The sequence below is a fragment of the Drosophila yakuba genome, chromosome X (genome assembly GCF_016746365.2).
Source record: "Drosophila yakuba strain Tai18E2 chromosome X, Prin_Dyak_Tai18E2_2.1, whole genome shotgun sequence".
Lineage (NCBI taxonomy): Eukaryota > Metazoa > Arthropoda > Insecta > Diptera > Drosophilidae > Drosophila > Drosophila yakuba.
In genome coordinates, this window is record NC_052526.2 from 21,968,115 (window position 1) to 21,979,555 (window position 11,441).

At 37.5% G+C, this 11,441-nt stretch overlaps 1 long non-coding RNA gene across 1 annotated transcript; it reads right to left on the reverse strand.

Annotated features, from left to right (window-relative positions):
* Positions 1-8,953: 8,953 nt before the first annotated feature.
* On the reverse strand, positions 8,954-10,744 carry LOC120320468. Its single transcript, XR_005559969.1, has 3 exons — positions 10,297-10,744; positions 9,239-10,228; positions 8,954-9,187 (listed from the first exon to the last, which is right to left on the reverse strand). It is a non-coding gene; the product is annotated as an uncharacterized LOC120320468 (long non-coding RNA).
* Between the last annotated feature and the right edge of the window lie 697 nt (positions 10,745-11,441).

Genomic DNA, 11,441 nt, shown 5'->3' on the forward strand with positions numbered 1-11,441 from the left:
CGCTGAAGATGGATCTTTTGTCCATCAAACTCTACTACTGCGCTCGACACTTCCCTTATGTAGGCCCTGATGGCGGCTGAATTGTCCGTCATTTTGCCTAATTCTATAATCTCTGAATCTTCCGGCAATTGCAATATTGCTGGTATTGTCAGATCGTTCAAGTCTTCTTCTGTAGCATATAACGAAGATTAGTTATATTGCGAGCAGATGTAATTGTCGTAGTGCTAACAGTGGCACGCGCTGGTTCCGGCTCTATGTTGTCGGCAATGGGCTGGGTTAGAATTTAAATACTGTAATACTACGTGCTCTTGAAAGTTAAAACAAATAAACTAAAATCGCGTGCGAATAGCCAACAAATAATCTTGAGGGAAAAGAGAAAGCTAGATCGGAAGGAAAAAAAATATAGTTAAAAAGAAAGGAAATCTCAAACAAAATATTCTAGTGGATCTTTTAGGCGCACCCCAGAATCTGGAGTGGCCGCTGCCCCACCCTTCCATGATCGCCACGAGCAAAACCATGTTTATTGGCGATCCCATTGGTCCACTAAGAATTCAGGTCACTGCATCAAATCCGCTGTTCATAATCCCAGATAAATAACTTCTATTCGGACTTCATTATAAATTTATTCATTAAAATTAATTAAACCAAAACCTTTCATTTGTTGTTCCTGCTTAACTTAATTTTTAACCTAAAATCCTAATTAGATAACATGTAAAATAGATTTATATATTGATAGAAAGAAAAAGTAAACAAAAATTTTAAAACCCCAAGAAATTACCTAACCTTATTTTGGTTCTTTTACTTGTTATCATGGGCGATTATTATTTTATCATTATTATATTATATATATATAGTTTTATCCTATTTTAATTATTAATGCAAAAGAAATTATTCCTAAATTATTTATTCATTTTAATAGTCGTTGTATATATGTAAGTATGAGTGAAAATACAGTGGCTGAAAAGAAAATATGTTTCAAAACCACCTATACCATTCGCATAGGTATTAATATAATATAAATGTAATATAATTCGATAAGAAGAAAAAGAAATTAAAATATTTTCAATTTACTACCGGCGTACCCAATATTTCGGTCCTCGACTGTACCTATACACGAGAGAGGCTCGGTGTACACAATATTTCGATCCTCGACTGTACCTATACACGAGAGAGGCTCGGTGTACACAATATTTCGATCCTCGACTGTACCATGCAATAACATGTTGTCGTAGGTCAAGCTTGGGTTTTGGGTTTCGCGACGAATTAGGCGATCAAAAGAAAGAATAGATTTAATATATAAAACTGTAAAATTTAAAGACTGAAAGAGCCATCCCCCAAAAATGCAATGCCTTTTTTAAATAATATATCGTTGCAAGTAATAGAGACAAATTTTGAGATATAACTTACATGTTATTTTCTCCCACGGCGAAAGTACTTTCTCCGGCGAATTTCTTCTTATTGTTTCATGTTTTGGTCTTGATAAATGTTTGCGGAAAAAGTTGGGTATGGATATATATATATTATTGAGGTATTGCGTTGGATGAATGGCTGGAGTATGATTAACCCATTATGTTTTTCATTTTAATTATTTTCCTATATTACTATTTATTTAAAAAGTTTTTTTTTTATTTTATTTTTTTTTTCTAGCTGGCATGGCCAACTCTTTCCACCACTGACTTTCACTTTTTACCTTTTTTTATTTATTTAATTTAATTTAATCTATTTATAATTTAATTTATTCTATATTTAAAATATATATAATTTCCTTTTTTTTCTCGGGTATAGTAAACTCGTAGTTTTCGTAACGTTTTAAATTGAATTCATTCTTTTTGTTTTGGCGATCGTTGGTGTCCAATTATTTTATTAGTGTATTAGCACATGTTTTGTAATGCGTGCGGTAAAACCATTAGTTTGTCACAGTGTAGCCACCTCGTGGTATAACCAAAAAAAATTGAACCGCTTAATGTGAGGGGCTTTTGTTTTCCCTTTTTTTTTCGTTTTTCGCTACAGGTTTTGTTTTTCACTGAACTTTTGCGGGGGGTAGATTAATTCACACTAATAACACTTGAACACCGATGGCTTCGGCCAAACGAGATGTTCTGATGATCGATGTGCATCGGCTACTCTGCTGGACGTGCTGCTCTGGTGGTACGGCTTGGAGCCGGCGGTTGCTTGTGGGTAGCACAAGGTGCCAGAACCTTGTGAAATTATTAAATTTTCAGTTAGATTCTGAAGTAAAAAAAAAAAACTCGAATAAATAGTTACCTTTGATCTGGCACCGAAATAACCCCAAATTTAAATACAGTTGGTGGGATTTCTAATCTGGGCTTGGGTACTAAAGACGAAAATAATTAGCAAAAGCGAATTTCACTTTAGAAACTAACTCACCGAAGAATATCGAAATACAAAAAAAATTAGAAAGAAAACGTGGGTGTGTTTTTTTTTTTTTTTTTGGTTGGTCGCACCTGTACGTCTGATCACCTCCAAGGTTAAAACGGAAAGAGAACGACCGGCATGGCGTTCACTAGTATGCCCAGGTTGCGTTTTCTTATCTATTACAGTGTAAGCTTGCAATTTCGATAGAACCCAAACTGCATTGATAGGTTAATGGGTAGGTGGCCCTACTTAAAGCAAGTTCCTAACCCCGATAATGCTACTTTCGGACTAACCCAAAACTGTGACAAGCGACACTTCAAATCCCCCCCACTAAAATCACGCTTGATTAGACAATCAAGGGTGATCCACGCTTGGAGCGGAAACTATTGTTTAAGATCCTTCGCATGAAATTTTCCAACAATTCGTCCTTGTAAATCCTCAAGCTCATAATATGCCGAGCCTAGTTTTCTTCTCACTCGAGCTTTTAAGAAGGCTGGAGCTAACTTGGCATTGAAACCTTTTGCAAAATTGCTCTGTTGGAAGTTTCTACGGTAAATTTCTTGACCTACCGCATACGATACTTCTCGACTACGCATGTTGTACGTCTTTTCGTTGCGCGCATGTTGCTTTACCACCTTTTCTTTAGCTTGCTCTCTCATGATATCGAACGAATCGTCCCTATTAAATACAATGGATCTATCTTCTAACAGATTCAATCGTCGTAACAATTCGTATGTAGAACCATTAGTTATCATGTGTTGTCCGAAAACAAGGCGATACGGCGTTTGCTGTACGGCAGTGTGAAGACTTGAGCGAAGTGCACAGCTAATCTTACTGAGGTTCTCGTCCCAGTTGGTCTGATTTGGATGGACATCGGCTTTAATGGCAGCCAGAACGGATCGATTTACTCGCTCAGATGCGTTTCCTTGTGGTGCATATGAAGCAGTGTAGGCGTGGTTAATTCCATAGCTAGTTAACAGATTGTTAAAAGCGTGCGACTTAAATTGCACACCGTTATCGGATACGATAGTTTCAGGTACGCCAAAGCAATGGAATAACTCTTCCATATACGGCACGATTGCATCCACAGTAAATTTTTTTACTGCTTTTAGAAAAGGAAATTTGCTAAAATGATCAAGGACTATGAATATGCCAATGTGGCCAGACTTCGTCCGAGGGTAAGGACCCAAATAATCCACGTATAGTCTTTGAAATAGTCGCATACTGGTCGTTACTTTGGCTAACGGTGGTCTAAGCACTTGGTTAGGGTGCTTAGTGCTTTTGCAGACCTCGCATTGGTTAATATAATTGCGAACATCGGTTACCAGATTAGGCCAAAAATAATATCGACGAATTCGCTCTAAAGTTTTATTTATTCCGCCATGAGAAGCTAAAGGATCGTCATGGGCAGCCTTAATAGCCACTGACACTAATTCCGAAGGTAGCCAAAGTTTCCAAACTGATTCATCAGCAACGTGCTCAGCCGAAGCATGCTCGGTACGACGATAAACATAACCGTTTACAACTTTTACGTCGGGACTTAGAAGACTTCCTTGCTCAATTTTTTTCTTCAACTCCTGATAGCTCGGTACTTCAAAAGCTGCTGATTTTAAATCAACCTCAATCGCCGAGAGATCGTTAGCGTGCGTCCGTGACAGCGCATCAGGAACGATGTTTCGACTACCCTTGCGATGCTGTATCGTGAAGTCATAACCCTGGAGCTTTAAAGCCCAACGGGCTAGTCTACTGCCTAGGTCAGATTGATTCATCAACCATTTCAACGACGCATGGTCGGTAATGACGGTGAACGCATGTCCTTCAACATACGCACGAAATTTTTTTATGCTTAATATAGCCGCTAAACATTCTTTTTCGGTGACCGAGTAATTTCTCTGACATTGATTAAGTTTCTTGGACATGTAAGAGATAGGAACTTCGTCACCTTCGTCATTTATCTGCATAAGCACGCCACCAACGCCGGTGTGGCTGGCGTCACAGTGGATATAAAACGGCCGTTGAAAATCTGGGGTATGTAACACTGGGGCATTACAAAGCTGCTTTTTTAAATTCTCAAAAGCTTCATTAGCTGCCTCGGACCAATTAAAACGTAGTTTTCCTTTCAACGCATCCGTTAAAGGTGCAGAGACAGAAGCATAATTTCGAATAAATTTCTGGTACCACCCAGTCATACCCAGGAATCGTCGCAATTGCTTAATACATTTAGGAACAGGATAATCTACGATAGCGCTAATTTTACCCATATCCATTGTGATTGCGCCATTGTCTGCAATATGGCCTAAGTAGCTGACCTCCTTTCTACAAAATTTGCTTTTCTGAACATTGATGGTTAATCCCGCTTTTCTTAAACAAGATGCTAATTCTTTCAGAACTAAGACATGTCGTTCAAAAGTATCGGATACAATCAAAAGGTCATCTAGATATATAAATACTTCGTTTTTTAAAGTGCATGGAATTATTCGATCCATTAATTTGGACATGGTTGAAGGCGCGTTGGTAAGACCATATGGCATTACAGTGAATTGGTAGAGAGGTCTACCTGGTACCGTAAATGCTGTTTTATCACGCGAACTTGGCTCTAGTGGGATTTGCCAATAGGCATCTTTAAGATCCAGGCTCGTTAGATATTCCGCTTTAGGCAACCGGCTTAGGATGCCATCAATGATGGGCATTGGATAAGCATCCTTACGTGTCGCTTGGTTCACCTTTCGGCAATCTATGCATAATCGCACTTTTCCGGGTTTGCGGACCAATACAACAGGGGAAGACCACGCACTGGTCGATTCTTCAATAACCCCTAACGCAAGCATGCGATCCAGTTCATCATACATAAGTTTTTCGATAGCTGGGGACACAGGATAATGTCGCTGCTTGATAGGTACGGAATCGCCAACGTCAATGGAGTGGGAAAGCATGGTCGTTTTCCCTAGACCCTTTTCGGCAAAAGAAGGAAAGCATGTGACTACGGCGTTCAATTGCTGTTTTTGTTCTTCCGTCAGAAAACGAACATCGTCTAGGTCTACTGCTGAGAGATTACTTTCTGGACTAGGTTTCATGATAGTATATGGCAATAGCTGATATTTTGTCCAAAAGTCGATCCCTAAATACAGTGATTGTTTTAACGAAGGTACGATGTACAAAGTAATATCTTTGGTCATATTGTTATACTGAACTTCTGTGCGAATCTTGCCCACGATGTTTTGGGATTTTCCATCGGCAGTATGAACAATACTTTGAACAGGCTTATGAGGACACTTTTCTATCAGTATTTCTTCGGCTAGTTTTCCACCTATACAACTAATAGAGGCACCAGTATCCATTAATCCAGATACTGATCGGCCAAGAAGTTTTACGTCTGCGTATGGTCGTACATCCGAGGCAATAATTGCTGATAATAAAAACCGTTTTTCGATTTTTATCTGGTCATAAAAATCTCTAATACGCTGTGCAGATCGCGAAGGCTGTCTCTGGTGTTTATTGAAAGATTCGCCGGGTGGACATAATTCGGTAAAAGGATAGTCTGGTTGTTGAGACAAATCAGGGAGAGAGGGTACAGAGCAGCTATTGGTTACTCCGTATTGGTGGCTTTCGTCACCACTTGTTTGTGTGCCCCTTTCAAAGGTGCACGGCCTCGGTAGTTTTTTGAGCGACAATGAGGACATGAAGGAAGGTAGGTGTCTGGTTTGCCACACCCATAGCAGAACACACGACGTTCGGCTAAGCACTCCTGATATCTGTGTCCGATTTTGCTACAATTCCAACAGGATAAATTAATTGCGGAAATTTCAGCTGTCTCTGAATCCGACTCCACTTCGGACTCAAGACTTACCTCCTGCACAAACCTACGAGGAGCAGGAAGAGGTTTTCGAAATCCTGGCTTGACAGTCAGCATGAACGTTTCCCTTTTGCGAATAATACTCCTTAGCTGAGAAATGCTACTGATCTCCTTATATAAAAGCTCATGTTGAATTTCTGGCAATAAGTTTGACCTAATGGATTCTAACACTGATAATTCTGACAATGGTTCAGATAACTTATCAGTTAATAGGATGATACTTTCGTAAAAGTCATCAAAGGACTCCCCTTCCTTTTGTTTACGACGATAAATTTCTGCTTTAATGCTAACATCTGGACGTTCTTCCTTAAATTGATGCCGTAAGGCTTTGCATAAGGCCTTCCATTCAACTTGGGGTACACTTTGGTGGTAACGCCAATACCAATCACTAGCAACCCCTTCAAATAAAATGTTGACATGGCTAGTTAGAAGCATAAAATTACCTTCTAGTGTCTGTTTGGTAAGAGCTTCGACCCTATAGATAAACATATCAATGCTCATGCCTGTTCGTCCAGCGAATCTAATTTTCCAGTTTGCAATTATTTGGCTTACGCGATCAAATCGCAACCCTGACCCTATAGTTGAGAAACTAGATTGATTTGGGACATTACTCTGCACTTGCTGTTGTCGATCTATTAACTCGGCTACTGGAGGTCTTGGCTGTTCGGGTCCAGTAGAAAGTGTCGATAAAATGTTCTGCAGCCCGGTGTGTAAAACCTGCGCTAAACGTTCGGTCTGTTTTGCCGTTGCTACGGCCATCGCCTCGGTTATCTGCTGCATATCATTTAGACCTGGAGACATATTCCTATTGTTTGCATCCTCTGAGGTAGGTATTTCGTTAGATTGGTCCATATTTAACGTTCCTGGACTAGAGTCTATCCGTACTTGTTCTTCAACACGAGTATTTATGCGCGAGGTCCCTGGAAGACTTTGTGTTGACTGACTTAATTCGGTGTTTACAGTTAAATTAAGTAAAGAAGCTTGTAAGGACGCTTTACAAACTGGACAACGGTCGCGATTGGTAACTTTTGTATTGAAGCAAACCCAATGGAAGGTATGATTGCAGCTTGTAGACAAAAACTGGGCAGTGTATTCGATAGGTTTCAAACAAATATAGCAATGAGTTTCTTGTTGAAGGTGTTCATAACTACGAGACAACGGCATTTTGTTTTCTTTAAAGAAAAGTTTTTTTTTTTTTTTTTCGATAGTTATGATATAATTATTTTAGGTGTTTATAATTTTATTTTTCAATATAAATGCATAAAAATATCTAGGGATTATGAATCACTTCAATGAGCAGTTTCGACTATTAACTTTGTTTAGATTGCCATTAGGATTAGATAGAAAATAAAAGGGAAGAAAATAGTATGAAAATAGATAAGAATAAGTTTTATCAGGGGTAGAGTGTAGTTTATTCACCCACAACTCTAGGTCTAAACTGAAAAGGAAACAGGAAATACAAAAATGTTAACCTGTTCAATCGGTAGGGTATGGTTTAATCACCCATATCCCTAAATCCATACTAAACAGGAACGAAGCTAAGTTTACTTTACTGGACACGAAGCACAGCCGAAGATGAAAAGGCAAACGGCATCAACTTCACTTCTTGTCACTCACGATCCAAGTCAAATAAACTAAGACATCGATACACTTTAGCGGTAGATTGTAGATTCTTTCCACCATATCAAAATCCAGCTAAAATGCAAAAGCCATCATGTGAACTATGGCAAGCGCGGTGAGTAAAGTTTATTACCTAATCCAGCGTCTAGCTCATAATTACATGCGAGTGTTACTTGGTAATAGCACCGTCATACAAGGTACTAGAAAATCCATTGTAACTGAGTCACCAAAAGAAATAAGAACATCAAGATTATTTGGACGCGGTCGAAAGATGTAAGTGACCGATTAAAATTTTATTATTCATTTGGAGCCTGCCGGATCTGGCCCCACGTTGGGCGCCATTATTTATTTGTAGCATATAACGAAGATTAGTTATATTGCGAGCAGATGTAATTGTCGTAGTGCTAACAGTGGCACGCGCTGGTTCCGGCTCTATGTTGTCGGCAATGGGCTGGGTTAGAATTTAAATACTGTAATACTACGTGCTCTTGAAAGTTAAAACAAATAAACTAAAATCGCGTGCGAATAGCCAACAAATAATCTTGAGGGAAAAGAGAAAGCTAGATCGGAAGGAAAAAAAATATAGTTAAAAAGAAAGGAAATCTCAAACAAAATATTCTAGTGGATCTTTTAGGCGCACCCCAGAATCTGGAGTGGCCGCTGCCCCACCCTTCCATGATCGCCACGAGCAAAACCATGTTTATTGGCGATCCCATTGGTCCACTAAGAATTCAGGTCACTGCATCAAATCCGCTGTTCATAATCCCAGATAAATAACTTCTATTCGGACTTCATTATAAATTTATTCATTAAAATTAATTAAACCAAAACCTTTCATTTGTTGTTCCTGCTTAACTTAATTTTTAACCTAAAATCCTAATTAGATAACATGTAAAATAGATTTATATATTGATAGAAAGAAAAAGTAAACAAAAATTTTAAAACCCCAAGAAATTACCTAACCTTATTTTGGTTCTTTTACTTGTTATCATGGGCGATTATTATTTTATCATTATTATATTATATATATATAGTTTTATCCTATTTTAATTATTAATGCAAAAGAAATTATTCCTAAATTATTTATTCATTTTAATAGTCGTTGTATATATGTAAGTATGAGTGAAAATACAGTGGCTGAAAAGAAAATATGTTTCAAAACCACCTATACCATTCGCATAGGTATTAATATAATATAAATGTAATATAATTCGATAAGAAGAAAAAGAAATTAAAATATTTTCAATTTACTACCGGCGTACCCAATATTTCGGTCCTCGACTGTACCTATACACGAGAGAGGCTCGGTGTACACAATATTTCGATCCTCGACTGTACCTATACACGAGAGAGGCTCGGTGTACACAATATTTCGATCCTCGACTGTACCATGCAATAACATGTTGTCGTAGGTCAAGCTTGGGTTTTGGGTTTCGCGACGAATTAGGCGATCAAAAGAAAGAATAGATTTAATATATAAAACTGTAAAATTTAAAGACTGAAAGAGCCATCCCCCAAAAATGCAATGCCTTTTTTAAATAATATATCGTTGCAAGTAATAGAGACAAATTTTGAGATATAACTTACATGTTATTTTCTCCCACGGCGAAAGTACTTTCTCCGGCGAATTTCTTCTTATTGTTTCATGTTTTGGTCTTGATAAATGTTTGCGGAAAAAGTTGGGTATGGATATATATATATTATTGAGGTATTGCGTTGGATGAATGGCTGGAGTATGATTAACCCATTATGTTTTTCATTTTAATTATTTTCCTATATTACTATTTATTTAAAAAGTTTTTTTTTTATTTTATTTTTTTTTTCTAGCTGGCATGGCCAACTCTTTCCACCACTGACTTTCACTTTTTACCTTTTTTTTATTTATTTAATTTAATTTAATCTATTTATAATTTAATTTATTCTATATTTAAAATATATATAATTTCCTTTTTTTTCTCGGGTATAGTAAACTCGTAGTTTTCGTAACGTTTTAAATTGAATTCATTCTTTTTGTTTTGGCGATCGTTGGTGTCCAATTATTTTATTAGTGTATTAGCACATGTTTTGTAATGCGTGCGGTAAAACCATTAGTTTGTCACAGTGTAGCCACCTCGTGGTATAACCAAAAAAAATTGAACCGCTTAATGTGAGGGGCTTTTGTTTTCCCTTTTTTTTTCGTTTTTCGCTACAGGTTTTGTTTTTCACTGAACTTTTGCGGGGGGTAGATTAATTCACACTAATAACACTTGAACACCGATGGCTTCGGCCAAACGAGATGTTCTGATGATCGATGTGCATCGGCTACTCTGCTGGACGTGCTGCTCTGGTGGTACGGCTTGGAGCCGGCGGTTGCTTGTGGGTAGCACAAGGTGCCAGAACCTTGTGAAATTATTAAATTTTCAGTTAGATTCTGAAGTAAAAAAAAAAAAACTCGAATAAATAGTTACCTTTGATCTGGCACCGAAATAACCCCAAATTTAAATACAGTTGGTGGGATTTCTAATCTGGGCTTGGCTACTAAAGACGAAAATAATTAGCAAAAGCGAATTTCACTTTAGAAACTAACTCACCGAAGAATATCGAAATACAAAAAAAATTAGAAAGAAAACGTGGGTGTGTTTTTTTTTTTTTTTTGGTTGGTCGCACCTGTACGTCTGATCACCTCCAAGGTTAAAACGGAAAGAGAACGACCGGCATGGCGTTCACTAGTATGCCCAGGTTGCGTTTTCTTATCTATTACAGTGTAAGCTTGCAATTTCGATAGAACCCAAACTGCATTGATAGGTTAATGGGTAGGTGGCCCTACTTAAAGCAAGTTCCTAACCCCGATAATGCTACTTTCGGACTAACCCAAAACTGTGACAAGCGACACTTCACTTCTTTGATTTCTAGTTCGGAGTCAGAATCGTTCAGCGAATCTGTTGCTTCCTTATTTAGTGTCAAAGGGAAATTTAGAATAGTTGGTATCGATATGTTTAAGTCGTACCTTACTTTGATATTTATAAGGTTATTCCTTAGTCTAATCAAAAATTTTGACATTGTTGTCCACTGCTTTTTGTCTAGTTTCCCTCTTTGGTTATGTATATGGGATCTTGCCTGATTAAAGGATTCTACCGGAATGGTTGTATGCTTATTGGCAGTTTGTTTTTGAAACATTTTTAAGCATTAAAAAGAACTTTGATTTCTTTATTATTTTTCGTTCATTAATGACATCATTACTTAAGAATTAAATTATTTCTAGGCCATCGGCCCTGCTATTATATCGTTTCTTTAAGCATTTATTGTGGAGTTTATACACTTTTATAAGTGCTTGTATTATCATTAGTATAAAAATTGCTAACAGAATTATTGTTATATAGCTTAAATTGTTTGACTCGATCTCCACTTTGTTTATAACGTTGGAATCCACTGTTTTTGAATCAATTAAGCCCATATTGGGTTTTAAGATCTCTAAATTATTTTCATAAATTTCTTTTTTATATATATTCCGTTTGTCACTATTGACATTGACGTTGGTGTCCTTACAATGTTTGCAAGTGTATTTGCAATAAGGGCTCCATGGTCCTTCGCAGTCCAACTGGCGCTTTTGTTA